The sequence below is a fragment of the Rhipicephalus microplus genome, chromosome 2, assembly GCF_043290135.1.
Source record: "Rhipicephalus microplus isolate Deutch F79 chromosome 2, USDA_Rmic, whole genome shotgun sequence".
NCBI lineage: Eukaryota > Metazoa > Arthropoda > Arachnida > Ixodida > Ixodidae > Rhipicephalus > Rhipicephalus microplus.
In genome coordinates this window covers 192,361,877-192,382,400 of record NC_134701.1, presented here as the reverse complement: position 1 = coordinate 192,382,400, position 20,524 = coordinate 192,361,877, and positions in this window count along the sequence as shown.

The following is a 20,524-nucleotide window of genomic DNA, read 5'->3' as shown; positions in this document are numbered from 1 at the left end:
GTGCCGCTATAAGGAGCTTCGCCCCTAAAGAGTTCGCAAGTATGACGTACCAGCAGAAAGCATAACCCCGGATTGATTGGTGGATCGTGGGAGAGGCCTGTGCCCTGCAGTGGGTGTAGTCAAGCTGATGATGATGATGATGAGGCAGCTGAAACGTGAAGATGAGCAGTTGGCTTTGTTGATACTTTTGCAGCGGATGATGATTAAACTTGTATAAGTTGTTTATAATGAGTGAGTCTTAAAGACACCTATTCGTAAAGCAATTCACATGGTTTGACGCCTGGTGCGATTCTACGCTTCTGCCATTTATAATAGTATGCGTTAATTAGACATCTCCCACTACATGGCATTCACAACGTTTTCTCCCGAAGCGATCGCAAAGACTATCCAAGTTCTGCAAAAAAAAAAGAAAAGAAAAAGAAAACAACACCATAGCTCTGCGGCAGTGCACATGATTGTAACGCAGACGGTCCGGTTTTGATTCTCACCGAAACGGCAGTATTTTATTGTTTGTTTATTATTTCTAGTTTTCGCAATTTTACTTCGCAAACGGGCTGATTATTTCTCGCTCACAGATAACGACGCCGGCACCAGAATTTCTGGAAAATGAGCTGTTTAACCCCCTCACGTTAAATGGTATTGTCTTGAATTCACTTCACAAGAATAAAGAGTTTAGCTTTGAAGATGCCGACTTCCGCCTTCTTCAACACCAGGACCACTTGACAATATACAATACACCCACACACGCACTTCTGAGAAATTTCTGCTCCAAACGTGATTTGAACGCAACAGCGTTAAATAACTTCTTTCGCAAAATTTTAGGTGTCTGTGTTCGAATTGGCGTAGGCGTCGTAGGTTGTGAGGAGAAAAAGGCAGCGTTGCCCTCGAATGTCAATTAGGTACTGATGTAAATACCAAAATGATTAAAATTTACTTGTTTGACTGTGAATGTTTATTTATTTATTGAAAAATACCTTACAGGCCCGAAAGCATTGAGTAAAGCGGGCAACAGTAAATGCGGAAGTAAACTTGTAATGAACAACTATACGACGCAGGCCAATAATAACAACAGCATAATGTCGTGTAACAAAAACTAACAATTCAATAAGTCACCACCACTAAAACGAGAAATTACAGCGGAACGCACAATACGCACAATAATATTTGAACGCACAACTTATGAAAGAAAGCAAGTGTTTTACCAAAGAGAAACAATCTGGCGTCAAATTGCTTCGAAAAAAACCCTCTGTGGTAATATTATGTAGTGCTCGCAGTTCTCGTAAACTTTTCGAGCATCCTTAGAAAGTACTGCTGATAGGTGGAAGAAGGCTCCAGAGAACACGAAAGCCAAAGATTATGGTGGAGCCCACGACTTGGAATTCACAATAATTACTCAAATTGAGCTAAAAACCACTTTCTCTTCCCTCAACAAGTGATGATACATACTCAAAACTCGAAGCAGCACACGCGTGTGTAACAGTTTAGAAAAAAAAAAACCCTTATAAATGTAATGCAGTGTGAATATAGTGCTGTTAACCAGTGTAATATTGTTTGGTAGAAGCGCAGAATCACCCCACAGGTGTATAGCCAGGGAGTGGCACACCGGGCCCCTACCACCACCACCTCCCGAAATTTTTCTTCGCCGTGGCACAGAGAGCGAAAAATGACCATTTGAACGGGATGCCCTCCTCAAAATCAAAAGGAAGCCCAGCCTTCCCCCCCCCCCCCCCCGAAAAAACTTTAGCCACGCCCCTGATTGCACCATGCTTCAATACACATGAACTTGGCTACTATAGTGCTTGTTTTAAATGCGTGTCATTCATAAAGTACTAGGGCATAACTAATCACAGTTATCAACAACAGCATACGTTAAGGGCACAGCGGCATGGATATGCTTGTTGTTTTACGCCTGTGTATTGGGTGCTTTGATAGTTCGCAAGAGGAAGAATTGGGGCGTTCTGGGCCAGTCGCAACTGTGATTGCAATAGGCATTCTAGGATAATTTGATATGACGAATGCTAAATGCACAGACTCTTTTTTTTTTCTGTTGACACGGTGTCTACCGGAAAACGAAGCTAGTCTATAGCGACTGAGAACGTGACGCGAAGCGGCCCGATGACGCTGTAACCTTCTAGTTTTGAAGCTCAAAATTACTCTGAGTTCTAGCATTGCATTTGGTATTGTAGGCTTACAACCTTCCGGCTCCTCACCTCGTTTCGCACTGTCTCGTGAATGCAATGTGATAAAGTGATAGAGCCGCCGCGGTGGTCTAGTGGCTAAGGTACCCGGCTGCTGACCAGCAGGTCGCGGGATCAAATCCCGGCTGCGGCGGCTGCATTTTAAATGGAGGCAAAAATGCTGTAGGCATGTGTACTCAGATTTAGGTGCAGGTTAAAGAACCCCCGGTGGTCGAAATTTCCGGAGCCCTCCACTACGGCGTCTCTACAAGTCATATGGGGGTATAGGGATGTTGAAGTGATGATGCTTTGAGTTTGCTTTATCACGGCACGTTAGGTGACGTCACAGTATGTCAATATTGACGTCACAAGTTTGGAGACCTATGACGTCATCGCATGATGATCACTCACGTGTGAGGATGATGGAATGTCATCAGGGTGACGTTCATCCCGCGATGATGATGTTATTTCTGCGCGTGATGATGGACGTTGGCATTCATACATGCATTGCTCGGGTTTACGTCCCCAACGCCGAAGGTGTATATATATATATATATATATATATATATATATATATATATATAGACGTAACGAGGAAGGAAGCGCACTGGCTCCGTAGTAAAAATGGAAGCGAGAAAGCACGACCTACGAGGAAACACTTTTATTAATCACATACGTTTCGGCTGGTGGGCCAACCTTCGTCAGTGTGACTATATATATATATATATATAGGCACAAGTACGCTCTACCGGGGATTTGAACCTGTGACCCCTCGCTCCTCGGCACGCTGCCTTAACCAACTAGGCAGCGCTACTTATTTTTTCTATCTTTCATGGCGTTCATTAATATGTGTGTTAGAATGAAGACAAAATGATACTAATTCTAGCGTTACTAAAGAAACACTAGGCAAATAATAAATTTAACGGATTTCGGTTGAGCAGCGAGAGTTCTTCAAATCACTGTCCATCTTACTACCAGCGATATATATATATATATATATATATATATATATATATATACGCGAAGGCGTATAGAGTGTCAAACACTCTATACACCTTGTCGTATATTTCTAAAGCGTGCAACTAATAATTAGACGGTACAGGAGACTTGTTAAGGCAGTGCACAGAGTGTATGCGTTTTTTAATTGTTCCTTAGCCATTCAACGACGTATAGATATTACGTATGTCACAAATGTTTTTATACCACCTCTTCGACAATTCTTCATGAAGCCCGGTGAAACGATCATATACAATACTGGTGCAAACGCGGAACAAGAGCGAAAAAATAAAAGAAGTGACGAACACGACGCACAAGAGAATGATTGATTGTTCTCCTTCAGGCAATGTACCCGCTCTTGGACGCAGACAAGTTTGCTGAAAAGTTTGTAATGAAGCAAGCTTTTTCCGCCCCTAGTGTTAGATACAAGGCCGCCTTCAAAAGTAATATACCGCTATAACTGCAATGTTCCTAGGTAATATTTCATTTTTTATTTTTCGTTTTTCTGGTTTTGACAATCACGCGTGAATCTTTACACAGCAGGTGTTGTAGCTTCTAAAGCCAAGTCTCGGGGCTCTAATGACGTTTCTTTTAATAACTATCAACTAGTAACGTACATTAAAGCATTTCAATATATTAGCTACTTGCACGACTTGCAGAGGGTGTATGAGTTCGTTGACCCACCTTCCTGATTCCTTGCAATTTGAAGAGTACACTGTTTGATATTTACGATCATGAGTTACGTAATGTGAAGTGCGTTAACTTAATACTAGCATACTAAGCAGAATACTTTGTCCACAGAAATAAGACGCGTGCATTCTTTATACAGAAAATCTGGACTATTCAGTATAATATAATATCATCTAAGTTACATACAGAATACCACTGGCCCAGGAGTCAAATGTACCTGGTGGTTAAGAAAAGGGAACGTAAGTACGGCCATGCTGAAACACTAGTACTTTTAATTAGGTGTCACAAACACAATATTGTTCACTAAATGCGTGGTCAACTGCTGCAGGAAATAATATTGTAGGGTAAAACTTTGGGCTATTTGGTTTTCCATATTGGAGTACGTACTGCGCGAAATTGACTCGGCTATGCTACCAGAGATCCAGTCATTGAGGAACATGTCCCGAGGTTCTAGGCGATGGCCATCGCCCGCTGGATGGCCTACTCAAGGGTTCGGTGGTCTCGCTTATGGGGGTGGCTTGCCGTCATTCAGCAAGGTGGCCCGCTTCAGAGTGTCCTTTAGTTGGCATCGTGCTTCCTCGTGGCATATCTTTGTTTCTTGCGCATTCCCAAAAAACTTGGGCCATATGTGGCTGTTCATGCCTGCACCAGGGGCAGCCAGGCGACGGGGGTCACGCAAGGCACAAGTGACACAGGTGGTAGTGGTTGGTAAACGTGACCGTCTGCTCATGTTAAGCTTTCGGGCCAGTGTTGTGTAATTTGTCGTACACCAACTGAGCAAGTAGTCAAATGTGTGTGCCCACATCATGCTAGCTTGTGCAACGTCACTCATATGAAGAGGCTTAGCCTGCGGGCTTTAAAATGAAGAAAGGTTTAGCGAAAGCTAAGCTGATGCGCCCGTGCAGGTATCCCCCTAGTATGTGTATGAACGCTCGTGAACGTTTTCTGTATGCGGCGCAGATGCTGGTTTTCATTGGCTGAACCTTAAAACAGAGGCATAGGGAAGCGAAGGAATACTGTATTTAGTGAAATTGTATAGGTCACCGGCAGATCATGTTCAGGAGATGTATGACGGCCACCTCTTCAGATCTTTTCACTGACTCGAATTTGGTCTCCAGCTGGCGGTGCGGAGGGTCTAGGCATTCGAGGTGTCACGCCAGGGAGCGTTCGGATATTTAAGGGGGTGGGGGGCAATGATCAATAAGTGGCCGGCTTCAAAGGGGTCGTGTTGCTACCTATTTGTGAATTGTATATGTAGTCAGAGCGACACTTCGCAGAACCACGGTTCAGTGAGCGGGCGCGCAATAAGAGTGAGTCTAGCATGGCGCGCACAAGTGATATAGAAAGCAAGCAAGCCAGCGGGGGAATAAGCAGCCACGATACCGAAGAAAGAACGGAGGAGTGCACGCCTTGCCATTTCTGTCCCCAAATGACGACGCTGTAGACGAGCGCGTACTGCGTAAGAATGTATATTATGTGCTTGTTGATGTCCCGTTTGCGTGGGATTCACCCCATGCATGCCGTGGCCGGGCGTCCGCTAACTACCACAAAGGTCTTACGAAGATTGTGGATGCTAGTTGTTGGGATCGAGATCTGTCACCAAACGTAAAAGCAGGTGCATTTACATCAGAAGGTGCTACAGTCACCAAAAATCAACAGACATTATGAAAACTCTCACTTATAGATGTAAAGGGAGCATTAAGCAATTTCCGTGAGAATTGGTTTTACTTTTGTGTTTTTTCGATTACAATGATAGACAGATCAAACACGCCTTTGTCTTCAATGCGAGAAGCATAACTTCGCGAGTCTAAAACCAAACGAAGGTCCCTCTCTTGTCTTGAACCAATACCTTCCGAATTGTCGTTGAAGTTTAGCAAAGCCTGCCACGCATTAAGACTCACACATATATTTAGAAGCACCGCAAAGCTCGCGTAAAGGGCCGACATCTCTTGATCTTTTTTCTGATCGAGATCCCGTTTCCCGAGAGCCTGCCTTCTCCGGATCTTAGCTGATTTGCGAATATAAACAGATATCCTAAAGACCCGTGGTCACCCTAAAAAGGGGTGACAGGAACCTGGAAACCACTTTTCTTTCTTTCGAGGCCAATCATTCGTCTGATTTTATTACTTCGCGAAGACAGTCATTGTGCCATCACATCTACACTAGTGTATACCGTAAGAGAGCACTCTCACCTGTCTTTTATGTTAGAGATTATTTTCATGCACTGTTTGTTTGCCTTACTCAATCCGTTTGATCGTTACCTAATGGTGTGTGTTTATATGCTATACTTCTTGTATTTCTTTTTTTCGTTCCTAATCCCGCTACCAAGCGATTCACCATTGAGCCTTAAGACCAACGGGAGATAGGGAAGTGTTACGATAAGACTACACGATGCCGGGTTAGAAAACAACCCCATGGGCCCGAAGGCATAGAAGTGGAGAGCACTCCTCTCGAGCATGTCTCGCGAATGTCGTACTTAGGAATGCGGGTGGGTGCCCATTAGGACGCGTCTATAGACTGTCGTCACCCGGCAGCCAGGGATCAGCGAACTAGCTGAACTGTGGGTGTTGTTGCTTTTGTTTGTTTTCTTCGTTGGTTTCCCCGCTGCTTCTGGGCCTAATCTGGATCTGGTTGTTTTTATCGTGACTCTGAAAATACGGCAGGGAAAGACACCCCGTTTATTTGCTCTCTTATTGGTCTTCGCCTTGCATATTTGCAATATAGCAGTCTTGAAGCTTTCGTGTATTTGGAAACGTGTATTACTGTGCAGTATTATTTAGGTTTGCGGTTACAACTTGAATTGCCTTTTGCAGTGACTAAGTAAGAAAATTTTCTTCTAGCAGGTTCACTGTTCATTCTTATGGCATGCTCCGCGGTCAAGCAAAACTCGATGGGCGGCAAGGTGTGTTGCCTTAATCTGACGCTTCAATTAAGTGGCAAGCTCAATGATCACAATCAGTCGCCTCGATTTCGAGAATCTTTTGAGGACATTGACACTATACATTCGTGAAATACACAGAGGCCCTTCTTAACTCTGGTAATAATCGCAGCATAATTGGTACGAGGTAGTGGTGATGTGTGAAAATAAAAGCAATGACGGTGTACGGTTCTTGTGTTTGAAATATCAACGCAGATTTCCAACCTGTTTTCTTGCCATCTTGCCTGAAACATTATCGTGGAATGGAAAGCCTAGTCTTACCACAGAGGCATAGTGAGAGAGAGGGAACACTTTACTTAGTGAAATGGGATATTTCATCGGGAGGTCACGTTCATGCGATGTCTGATGGCCAACTCTTCAGATCATTTCACTGACCAGAGTTTGGTCTTCGGCTGGCGTTGCGGAGGGTCTTGCCATAAACAATAAATGTCCGGCTTCAACATGTTGCCATCGGGTACGTTGTTTATGTTGCTATCGGGTACGCTTTTAGGCGTAGGGCATTGTCTGGTGGACGACGTGCTATTTCTGAATAATGTAAGGAGTCAAAACAACACTTTGCAGAACCACGGTTCAGTGGGCGCGCACGCGATAAGAGGGAGTCTGGAATGGCGTGCAGAAGTGATATAGCAAGCAAGCAAGCAAGCAAGGCAAGCAAGGCAAGCAAAAAAGGCAAAGCAAGGCAAGGCAAGCAAGCAAGGCAAGGCAAGCAAGCAAGGCAAGGCAAGGCAAGGCAGGCAAGCAAGGCAAGCAAGGCAAGGCAAGGCAAGCAAGGCAAGGCAAGGCAAGGCAAGGCAAGGCAAAGCAAGCAAGCAAGGCAAGGCAAGGCAAGCAAGCAAGCAAGGAAGGCAGGGCAAGGCAAGCAAGCAAGGCAAGCGGCGGGAAAAGCAGCCGCCACGATACTGAAGGAACAACGAAGGAGTGCATGTCTTGCTATTTCTGTCCTCAAACGACAAAGCTGTCCATGAGAGCGTACTGTGCAAGAATGTATATTATGAGCTCGTTGATGTCATGCTTGCGTGGCATTCACCCTATGCATGCTGTTTCCGGGCATTCATTAACTACTCCAGCTACTACAAAGGTCTTATGACGGTCGTGAATGTTAGTTGTCGGTATGGAAATCTGTCACTAAACGTAAACGCAGGTGCCTTTACATCAGAAGGTACAATAGCCACCGAACATCAACAGACATTTTGCAAACTCTCTGTTATAGATGTAAAATGAACATCAAACTACATTCTTGAGGATTGTTTTAGTGTTGTGTTATACCGATTCCTAAGATAGACAGATCACACTTGCGTTTTTTTCGAACAGTTGTTTTTCTTCATAGCAGCAGTTGGACTTTGGTACGAAGTCTAAATGTTGAAGTTCGCGAATATTATGATCTATCTCTTCTGGGTTTTAACAAGGTTGCTGCCTACGTTGTTTCCATGCTGTGGGCGTATACATGCAAACAAAAAAGTTTCTGCATCCTAGAGTTGTAGATATCTCAACTACTTCATTCAAGTTTATCTTCTTAATAGTTGTCATCATGATTATCTTGATAAGGCTGTGTTGTGTGAAGTGTATGATGGGAGCCTTTTTTAATGATTCCCAATGTGCCTTATCTTGAGGGAGGTCATTCGGTTTTATCTTTGCAAATTTTTTGATTCAACTAACTCTCTACAATTCTTAGCTGCGGTTTGCTTCTATTGGTGTCAATTTCCTGCTCTAACCAGCGAGTGATTTTTTGTTCTGTGCATTACTTGTGTTTGTTTGTGACTCATGGTTGTGTCTGGCAAAAAGAAAACAGGCAGCGCGATTCATCTCCCTTCTTTTATTAATATTACAGTGGCAGTTCCAATTCGCAGAGCACATCAAAGACACACAAACAGAGGTTCGTGTCTGAATATAAGCTCTGCAGATACATTAATTGGTGTATTGGGATGTGAGCTGGCAACACTTAGGTAAGAATCACAAGTGCACTGTGCTTACGTCGACCGAGATAAAATGTGGTTTTGGGATGTAAAACCCTACACATCAATGAAGACCGAGGTAAGATGTGCCACCCCACAAGCACGGGAACACTTCAATGTCTTCTTTCGTTAGCAACTGTGTGTATTGTTTTGCACATCACTTCTTTTTATTTTTGCAATTTTAAGCCCATCACAAATAATTAACTTTTCTGTTCTCTGGTATTCCCTTTCACAAACGAAAAGAAAGTCAGGGAGGCTTGGAAGAATAAAACGCCGCTTAAGCACGCATTGTACTTTACGTTGCTTCGCTGTTTTGTGCCCCGCCCTGGGGGTCTATAGTGGCTACGGCACTCGGCTACTGACCCGCAGGTCGCGGGATTGAATCCCCGCGGAGGCGGCTGCATTTTCGATACAGGCGAAAAGGCTGTAGGCCTGTGTGCTCACACTTGGTGCACGTTAAAAAACCCCAGGTGGCCACAATTTCCGGAGCCCTGCACTACGGCGTCATAATCATATGGTGGTTTTGGGACGTGAAAAATAAAATAAAATAATAATAATAATCTACCTGACTACGTCCACTGCAGCACCCTTTCCCATGTTTCACCAGTTAACCCAGTCCTGTGCTTACTGCTGCCAATTTATACCCGCAAAGTTTTTAATCTCATCTGCCCACCTAACCTTCTGTCTCCTCCTAACCCGCTTGCCTTCTCTGGAAATCTACAACATGCATATCATCTACAATGATAAAATCTACAACTTGAAAAAAATCTACAACATGCATATAGAAAGCGGTTGCTTTAACATGCATTACAGATGCAAGGACCAACCATGAAAGATTATGCCTGCTCGGGAGAGCACATCCTTAACTTTGTGGGTCGGTATTAAAAGTGCCACGCACGACTGACAACTTGGCGAAGCAACGCCCCCGTTCACCACTAAAGTTGAACTTTCAGTGGCGCTACGTTGACAAAGGCACATATTTGTATGGCCGCCCCATAATAATATTAATAATAATAATAATAATAATAATAATAATAATAATAATAATAATAATAATAATAATAATAATAATAATAATAATAATAATAATAATAATAATAATAATAATATAATAATAATAATAATAATTCCTTTGTTTTCGTCACATGCAAATTGCATACATCGCGCAGTTCTGTGATGAAGGCACTGTATCTCTCTCTCCGCTTCCTTGCGCCACGTCCACCTTACATGTTAAAATTTTCCATCTGCGCTATACCCACACACAAGTACGTGTGTCTGCCACGAGAGCGAGCTGCCTTTCGTATAAAACGATCACGCTCCTCTTTGGTAAGGCAACCAGCTAGCCACCGTCGTGTTTCGTCAATCGATAAGACGTTCTGATATGGTGAGTCCTCTAAACTTTGGCATACTGACCCCGGAATCAAGACAGTCACATCAAAGTGAGACGGACACGTTGCGTTGGAGAGTGTATAGGGATGTTGTCGGCACTCAGACTCTAAATTAAATGCGTGCAAATGATTTTCTGACAAATCAGTTGTTCACTTTCCAAAGCCACTTCAGTCGCACATTGAGCCCACACCGAGTACACGAAGTTTACAATGACTTATATTACGTACCCTAAAGGTTAAAATAAAAACACAAACAGCATTTGATGTCTTCAAAGATTTGTCAAGTATATTGTCCACAATGTTTTACAAATGCTAATAAAGGTGACGAAAGATGAGGAACATGGTAAATCTCCTTAAGGCAAAATAATTGGCCCCGTATCTGCATGTTACACTGCAAATGCCATTAAAAGTCTTGCATCTGGATAGAGTGAAAAACGTTTATTTGATGTTATGCGCAAGAAAATCGGTGAATGGTATTCTGGAGGCGCTGCGTTAGAGTGCCTCGAGCATGCAGCAGAGGCGAACGAGCGTATCAAGTCACGTCACACGTGAGACATGAACGCTATCTGGCAGTTATCCTGCAAAACGAAGCGCTGCAGCATGCGCGCCCGTCTCAGAGCTGATAAGGTGTAGAACGCAAGGGACGGGTAGGTGCCACCACTGTGTCGTCTTAGCAAGCGTTGGAAACACTTGCCTTTTAGATGCGGAGCATCTAATACTCGAGGCTTGTAGTGCGGCGCCGTCCGCAAGCTTCCTCCTCCTTCTTCCACCATCTGTGCATCCCTTCCTCCTCTACACACCGCGCGCGCTTCACTCCTCCACCATCTGTGCACCCTTCCTCCTCTACACACCGCGTGCGCTTCTCCTCTTCACGAACATTCGCTAGCTGTGTAATGTAGCGCGCATGCGCCGTCACGCTTCGAGAACATCGGCAGCTGACGCGCGCGCATGCGCCGTCGCGCTTAGCGAACATCGGCAGCTGACGCGCGCGCATGCGCCGTTGCGCTTCTCCCCCTTCTCGAACATTCGACAGCTGACAGTGCATGCGCCGTCGCGCTGTATATATACTCAAGGTCGGTGCTCGCTCGCTCAGTTGCCGCTCGTCGGTTGGTTTGTACGGCGCGTCGACGTCCGAGGTCGCAATGATCGACGTCCCTTCGACCAGCGCCGGCCAAAGTGTTGGCGGAACCGCAACCAAGTCGTCGTCCGAAGACAAGGCAGCGCGGAGAAGAGCTCGCGACGCCGAACGTAAACATCGGCGTCGAGTGGAAGATGCTCAACTTAGAGAACGTGAAGCCACTGAGAGACGTCAGCGTCGAGCAGCAGCACCGGATTCGGCCGCTTCGAAACGTAAGCGTCGACAAGAGGACCCGGACTTTCGAAAACGGGATACGTGTCGTACGTGTTCACTCATTTAACACCCCTCCTACAACCACGTTAACCAATTTAGCCAGCGACCCAAGTAAGTCGCAATTTAACACCCCATTTCACAACCACGTTAACCAATTTAGCCATCGACCCAAGTAAGTCGCACTTTAACACCCCGTTAACCAATTATATGCTCCGCATCCTCCTCAGTGTTCCCCCGAGGGAAGCTGCGGGCAATTTTTTTTGTGCAAGCATTGCATGGTCAGCGCAGCGTGGTAAACGCTATGGTCTTTAGAATTACTTATCTATGCTTTTTCTAGTAAAGAGAAACAGACAAACATACAGACTATTGACGTGTTGGTAAAGTGCCTCAGATATGCGCAATAATTGTTTTAAATGCGAAGCATTTCTCAGCGAACTTCGGCTACTTTGAGCGTATCTATCTATCTAGCCGCCTACTCCGACTTTTAGCTCTCCTGGCCGTTTCGATAATGGTATCGATACCAAACTTGGTATGGCAAAACATGATTACATGAAGAACATATTTGACTAGTCATAACATGAAAGTCATGATTTAATTCTCATGAATGTCGTGATTTACATTTCATGCTCCTGCAGCTCTTGTGGTGGTTTCGTTCACATGGCATGTTGCAAAACTGGTATGGTATGACATGATTGCATGCCGAACGCAAACGACTGACCCTAACATCAAAACCATGACATGCGTGTCATGTAACAACATGACTACATGCCACGCTCATGATGCGCTCGCGGCCATTTCGCTAGCGCCACATACACCACATTTGGTATTACGGGGCGTGAATGAATGAGGAACGTGTGTGACTGGTGCAAACATGATAATCATGAGATGCGCGTCATGTGAGAACTTGACTACATGCCACGTCACGATGCGCTGGCGGCCGTTTCGCTAGGTTCACTTATACTAAATTTGGTATTACGGGACTTGAATGGATGACGAAGGTGTGATACTGGTGCAAACATCATGAACATGAGATGCGTGTCATGTGACAACATAACTACATGCTACGCTCATGATGCGCTCGTGGCCGTTTCACTAGCTTCACATGTACTAAACTCGGTATTACGCAATTCGAACGGACGATATAGGTAAATCACACATACAAACATTATATTGACGACACGCGTGTCATGAAACAACATGAATACATGCCACACTCATGATGCGCTCGCGGCCGTTGCGCTAGCTTCGCATATGCCAAATTTTGTATTACGTGACGTCAATAGATGACGAAGACATGTGAATTGTGCAAACATGATAATCATGAGATGCGTGCCATGTGAAAAGGTGACTACATGCCGTAGTAAAGGTGCCAATACATTTCGATATGACGCTGTGTGCCTGCTCGCCGGCGTTCATTTCGTCGCGCCACGTCGGCGTTGCCACACCAGGTGCCGGTACTGCCATATACTCGCAAGTGCGCTCCGCGCTGCGTTGCTTTGACGCATGCGCGTTTCCGCTCGTCCGGCGTCCCTTCGTCACGAAAAGAGGAAGACGCAGTGTTGTCTGGGTAACGCATCGGCTCAAAATGCAGCATGTCGCATTTCGCGCTGGTTGCCGTCGGGCCGCGTCGACGGGCACTGGTCGCGCCTGGCGTCAGACTATAAAGTGCTCGCGTCGCTGTGGCCAGCGTGCGTGCGCGTAAACGCAACATTGTAGTATATTGGGTCCTTGATGATGCGCTCGCGGCCGTTTTGCTAACTCCTCATAAACCAACTTCGGTGTTACGTGACGTCAATGGATGACGAAAGTATATGACTGGCGCAAACATGATAATGTTGACGAGCGTGTTAGTTTAGAAAATGACAACATACGACACTGATAGCATGCTCGCGGCCGTTTTGCTAGCTGCACATATACTAAATTTGGTATCACGGGACGTGAATAGATGGAGACGGTGAACGACACATACAAACATGATAATCATGACACGTAAGTCATGTACAGCATCATTCTCTCCACCTCGTAACATTGTGCTATTATTAAAGGAAAATATCAACCTTCCCCGTTCCTGCTTCGCATATCATCGATTCCCACTGTATGTGGGATCTGCCATTTTTTTTAATGACAATCGCTCAAGTATGAACGCTGAACCATGAGCAATATTGGTGGGTGCTGCGGATAGGGTCAGGCGTTTGAAGCATCGTTTGGTTACTTTGGTGCCGTTTAGGTACGGTTAAGGGTGGAAAAACAGACTAATGTAGAGACAGACAGATAGACAGAGAGACAGGCCAAAATTTTTGCGTCGAAGGTCCCCAAGAAAGACTATCGTCTTTAAAATAACACACGCGTCACATGAAGAGTGGATGGGACGAAAGATAAAAGCGTCTGCTTTCGGGCACTGTGGCACAGAAAGTCAACGAGGAGGTGGTGGCCAAACACACGAATGATTTTTCACGGTGGTCTGTGCCCTTTGAGTTGGAAATGGGTCGAGTGGGAGACATTCATCGAATCTAAGCACTGATAGTTTTTACTCCGATTGCCGCATCAAAGAGAGCTTACGACTCATGTATGGCGGTGCGTTCAACCAGAGATGTGTACATCTTGCGAGTTGGAGCGCAAAGAAGATTGTAAACTTTCTAGATTCCAACAACTTTTTCACCCCAGCCAGCATGATTTTAGGAAAGGATTCTCCTGCGAAACACAACTAGCAATATTCCTTCACGATCTGTATGCTAACATTGACAACAACTTACAAACTGACGCAATCTTTCTAGATTACGCAAAGGCCTTGGACACAGTACCCCACCAAAATCTAATGCCAAAACTATCCCAGTTAAACTTATACCCAAGTGTACTAAATTGGATCAAAGCATTTCTAACTAACCGTTCTCAACTTGTGCATGTCAATAACAAATCTTCTGCTTACCTCAAAGTAACATCAGGCGTACCTCAAGGTTCAGTTCTTGGCCCCCTACTGTTTCTGATATACATTAACGACTTAGCCCTCAGCGTATCCTGCAAAATCCGCATGTTTGCAGATTACTGTGTAATCTATCGGACAGTATCTAACACTAACGACCAAAATCTTCTCCAGAACGACCTTAACCACATTCAAGAATTGTGCGATAATTGGCTTTTGTCTCTTAACCCTAACAAATGCAAACTTGTTACGTTTACCCGCCATAAGAATCCTTTCATTATTTCAAATCATATCGCCAACGTCCCTGTACAATCACAACCATCCTAAAAGTATCTAGGTCTCACATTGTATCGCGATCTCACTTGGAATGCGCATATTACTAACGTCATTTCATCGGCAAATAAAACTCTGGGCTTGTTGAAGCATCAGCTACGTCATGCACCAAAACATGTGAAGTTGCTGGCATATCAGTCTCTCATCAGATCGAAACTCGAATATGCCTCCCCCATATGGGACCCGCCCCAAACATACCTCATTAACGACCTCGAATCTATCAAAAATCGCGCCGCTCGATTCATTCACTCCCAGTACTCATACGACATCAGCATTTCATCCTTGAAAGCACAATCCGGTTTACCAGCCCTCTCTGTTCGCCGCCGTATCGCCACCCTTTCTCTCTTTCATACATTATTTCATTCTTCCCTCAATGCGGCTCCTTACATCCTCCTCCCGACATACATTTCACACCGCACAAGCCATCCACTTCAAGTGTCCCGTTATCGCAACAGAACTGCCACTTTTTCCGCTTCTTTTTTTCCCCGCGCCGTCAAGGATTGGAACGACCTTCCCTGCTCCATTGTTTCAACCACCTGTCCATCATCCTTCGCGACAAATGTTACAAATAACCTGTGCTGAGAAAATTGACGTGTTCAAATGTTCTTTTTTCCTGTGTATCCACCCCTTATGTAATACCCCCAGTGGGGTCCCTAAGGAAATAAAAATGAACGAAAAATGAATGAAAAGAAGTCGTGTGAAAAAAATTGGTAGATCACACGTACAGCATGACTCAATGATATGCGAAACACGAATGAGGAAGGTTAATGTTCCACTTCAAAATAAGCACAGCGTTACGAGGCAGAGGTTAATTATGCCGTAGATGACTTTCATGTTATAATTATCCTGTTTGGACATGTCATTTACCTTCCTCATCTATTCACGTCACGTGATACCAAGTTTAGTATACGTGGAGCAAGCGATATGGCCGCGAGCCCATCATGAGCACGATATGTTGTCATGCTCTTACATGACATGCGTGTCATGATTATTGTGTTTGCACCAGTCATACACCTTCGTCATTTATTGACGTCACGTAGCACAAAAATTTGTATATTTAAAGCTAGCGAAACAACCGCGAGCACAATATGAGCGTAGCATGTAGTCATGTTTTACATGAGACTCATGTCATGACTATCATGTTTGTACGTGTCAATAACCTTCGTCATCCGTTCGCGTCATGCAATACAAATTTAGTATATGTGGAGCTAGCAAAACAGCCGCGAGCGCATCTTGAGCGTGGCATGTACTCATACATGACACGCGTCTAATGATTATCATGTTCGCACGAGTCACATACCTTCGTCGTTCATTCACGTCCCGTAATACTTAATTTGGTATCTGCGAAGCTAGCGAAACGGTGGCGAGCACATCATGAAGGGCCCAATATTAACGCGATAGCGTTAGAGAGCTCGTGTCACAGAAATTCCGCCGTCGGCGTACGTCGGCACCGTTGGTTGTGAGCGAAAAATCGAGAAATAAGCGAATGAAATAAAATGATATTCGGTGCCATTAAGGATTGAACCTAGGCCGTTCACGTGGCCAGCAGATGTTCTACCACAAAGCCATTATGTTACTTGCAGCTACTTCGAGAGAAAAAAAAAACACTAGATAAATGCCAAGTAGGGCAAGGAGTCTCCTTAAGAAATTTTGTTTGACAGGTGTCACGACGAAACAAGCCCATTCGTCGATTTGTAGGCGCATTTTGGAAGCCATCAAACTACGTCGAAAAAGGCCGGGATAGTGCAGCCATCGCCGCTAAAAACACACAGGAACTTTCAAACAGCTCTAAAAATGGGCAACTATGTCCATCTTGCGGAAAATATATCATCTCTTTCCAGAGGCGTTGATCAAGCGAACAGCAAACGCTTGATAATGTTCTGCCATCTGTGAGGCATTGTGAGACTATGCTCCCTCAAGAAAATGTCATTTCAACAAACGACAACACTTGCATATATTTAGCTTTTCATTCTCACGATATCATTAAACAAGTGAATTACTGCAGTTAGCATTTCACCGACCATAAGGCGATGCTTGTTGCGGTTGGCCGGAAGAGGTCGCCAGAAAAACAAGTGGAACAATTGCCAGATAACTAACTCAAGACGGATGACAGAATGTGACCATTTACGAATATAAGTGTCACCCCTACGCGCAATTCATAATACAGGACCATGTGACTATATCACTGTACAATATTCTCATGAAGTTGTTATAGAAGTGCTGTTATTAAAATAGACCGTAAACCTGTACAATTACTATGGATACGTCGCGCTTGTGCGCGCGCGCGTTTGTGTGTGCGCGTGTGTAACAAAACACATTACTAGCTATGCACTCAACGAGTGAATTGTGAACTAGGGGCCGGATTTCGCTATCGCGTTCAACCCTAAAGTCGAAGCTTAAGGGTGCCTCATTTTTTCTCAGACATAACGTTGACGCGCACGCACACATGGGTGCCGGGACGCTAGCACTGTATAGTCAGACGCCGGCAGTAGTCTGACGCCAGGCGCGACCAGCGTCCTTCAGTGCGGCCCGGTGACAACCGGCGCGAAATGCGACATGCTGCATTTCGTGCCGACGACGTTACTGAGACAGGACATGTCTGCTTCTCTTCGTGACGGAGGGACGCCGGGTGCGCTCAAACATGCATGCGTCAAAGTAACGCAGCGTGGCGAGCGCCTGCGAGCGAGCATATGGCAGGCAGATCGGCGCCTAGGGTACAATCGCCGGCGTGACGCCACAAAACGAACGCCAGCGCGCAAGCGCGCGGGGTCGCGCCGAAACATATTATGACCTTGAGTGTGGCATGTAGTCATGTTTTTACATGACACGTATCTCATGATTATAATGTTTGCACGAGTCACATATCCTCGTCATCCATTCACGTCACGTCATTCCAAACTTAGTATATGTGACGCTAGTGAAACGGCCGCGAGCGCATCATGAGCGTAACATGTAGTCATGTTGTTACATGACACGCATGTCATAATTTTCATGTTAGGGTCTGTCACTTGTGTTCACCATGCAATCATGCTATACCATACTAGTTTTGCTACATGCCATGTGAACGAAACCACCAAAAGAGCTGCAGGATTATGAAATGTAAATCGTGACATTTATGACATACATGTCATGATTTTTATGTTATAACTAGTCAAATATGTTCTTCATACGGGCATGTTATGCGACACCGAGTTTGGTATCAATACGATAATTGAAACGGCCAGGAGAGCTAAAAGTCGTAGGCGGCTAGATAGATAGATAGATAGATAGATAGATAGATAGATAGATAGATAGATAGATAGATAGATAGATAGATAGATAGATAGATAGATAGATAGATACGCTCAATGTCACCGAAGTTCGCTAAGAAATGCTTCGCACTTAAAAGTCGGAGGTGGCTACATAGATAGATAGATAGATAGATAGATAGATAGATAGATAGATAGATAGATAGATAGATAGATAGATAGATAGATATGGTCAAAGTCGCAAAAGTTAGCTAAGAAATGCTTCGCTTTCAAAAAAAAAACGTGGCTGATTCCTCTTTCTAGAAATTGGTATAACATGAAAGCGGAACGTGTCTTCGCAGAGGGGAGCTTAGGGTTTCGCGTTTATCGTGCATTCCTTCGCCGCAAGGGCGAAGGAATGGATTCTACAGCAACTGATTTCGAAGTCACGTGAGGAACGGCAAGCTGCTCGAAATTCGCAGCACGCATCTCAAGGAGAAAGCACGCACGAAATGAGTATAAGCAGGATGAGCGCAGAATAACAACCGTCTTAGCTCGACACTAAAGGCGTGGTGTTCCCAACAGAAAGAAAGACGCACCAAACGAACGCACACGTATACACAGGTGTGTATAGGTGTCCAGGTGTCTTTGTTTTGAAATTGAACTTTTCGCGCCACTAAGTTAAAACATACACGGGACAAGCGCGAACAACTTTCATAATCCTCGCTTCTTCGTGTGTGAACCGCGTGCTCAGTTAGTACACGCACTCACGGCAACAAGCGAAGTGACCTTCGTGCTATTCCGAATCACGAGTTTGAAAAGCGCGCTCACAGGAGAGACCACGCTCCGTGGAGGCGGCGCTTACCGAAACGCGATAGGCGCCCAACGCTACCAACGCGAACCCGTCGCTCGATCTCACTAAAACACGCTCTAGTTTTGAAGCTCTGAAGATTGCCAAATGTTGTATGATGTATATAAATGGCTTGCCGTCAGTTCTTTACACAATATATGCTTCGTGGCCTAGTGGGTAGCCCTGTGCGCTGCGGATTGTGAGGTCGCCAATTTGATGCCCCGCGACAGACTGTTTCCTTCCAATTTTTTATTTCGCAATTTTTCAGTATATATCTTACGACGTCATAACCTTGACGGAAATACATCAAAGTGGCATACATCAGATTAGGAAATACATCAGCGGAACCATGATGGACCCCGGCGTTGAACACTTTCGTATTAAAAAAAAGAGACGCGCGAATATTTTGTCTGAACTGCACTAAACAATGCTAGCTGTCCTTACCACTATCCGAATTCTTTGATTGTAAATTGTATTAATTTAAAGATATTTCTGTTGTAACAATGTGATTTAATAAAACCTGTTTGAAGAAAGTACGTTCAATTTTACGTATCACGATCCTACATCATTACTTTTTTGTATATTATCTTTCTGTTTATGCAGGCACGTCTTGGTCTGGACTGTTTCGCATAAAAACGTGGGACACAAGAAGGAATCCAGATAGACAAACTAAGCTCTTCTTCTGTCTATCTTCGTTTCTTTCGGCTCCATGTATGTATAAAAGTCTACATCAAGGTGGATAATTGACAAGCCTAAAGCGAAACCATCGTGATGTATGCACATGATTAGATTATATAGAAGTAAGTCTCATGTTTACCCATATTCTATGTCATTACTTCATATTTTTATTGCCTAAAATATCTTTTGTTTCTTGTCTATGCTTATGTTGCCTAGAAATGTATATCTGCGCTGCCTTGTCTGTGGGATCCCAAGCACCTTCATACTACTTCGCGAATGGGGAATGTACGAATACTCCACTTATTCGTTAGCAACGCTGGGTGATATATTTTTGACGTTGATGGTTCCTGCTCGTTTATTCAATCGTAGGTACGGTAAGCTTTACGTCTTTTCGCTCAAAAGCATTTAAAAAAATTTGAATTTCGTTCGTTGTCGGGACAATTTTCTCATATTCTTCAAAGCCGGTAGCAGGCGATGGCTCCTTTGTGCGAACGGCAAGTGATGAATAAGTACAGCAAAACCGAAAAAGCAATGGACATGCAAAAGGAACGAAAAAAAAAAGGAGACCTCACCAGCGAGAGGAAGTTTGCGGTTCTGGAATTGCATCAGTGAGCAGCTGGGAACGACAAGTTGACACTGACAAATGGTGCTGATCGATAGAGATGCTTTTCGTTGTTTCTAAAGGCGTTGCTTTCTTTTGTTTAGTTTCTCGCTTTCCACTACACTGATTTTCTTGGTTGGACCAGTCTTGCGTTTCCGGAATTTTTTCGTAAATGCATGCGAGGCATCAAAGATGCTGCAAAGTAGGCTACAGTTCTCAGAGTTGGCGCGTCGCTCGAAGTATGGTCTCTAAAATGGCATAGTTGTGTTCTAAGGCTTCGGCTAGAATAGTACTTGCCCGAATTTGAGAACTTTATTTAAAAAAAAGGAAACACGCATTCTAAACGGCCGTATTTTTTATGATGTAGAAAAGCTTAGTGCTCTAAATCTAATTGTAATTTGTATTTTATTCTGGCGTGATCCC